Genomic DNA, 407 nt, shown 5'->3' on the forward strand with positions numbered 1-407 from the left:
CACCTCCCGCACAGGGAGCCCCTGCTCCCCACAGCCCTCGTTGGCCACTGCCCTGCACCAGGAGCCTCCGCTCCCCACAATGCCTACTGCCCCACATCAGGGCCCTCTGTTCTCTGCACTGCCCCACAGACCTGCACCGAGACCCCCTGCTCCCCACACCACTCACTGCCCCACACCAGGATCCCCGCTACCCTGCGCGGCTCACAACAGGACCCCCATGCATGCCACTCACTGCCGCCAACACTGGGACCCCCTGCTCCCCACTGCCCCACACATCAGGACCCCTGCTCCCCATGCCACCCACTGCCCCACCCCGGCCCCCCCTGCTCCCTACAGTGCCCACTTTTTGCTGGGGCCCCCAAAGGCCCATGCTAAAGAAACGCCCAGCAACTGAACATTATTGGTGT

Source organism: Cuculus canorus, chromosome 28, assembly GCF_017976375.1.
Source record: "Cuculus canorus isolate bCucCan1 chromosome 28, bCucCan1.pri, whole genome shotgun sequence".
Classification (NCBI taxonomy): Eukaryota; Metazoa; Chordata; class Aves; order Cuculiformes; family Cuculidae; genus Cuculus; species Cuculus canorus.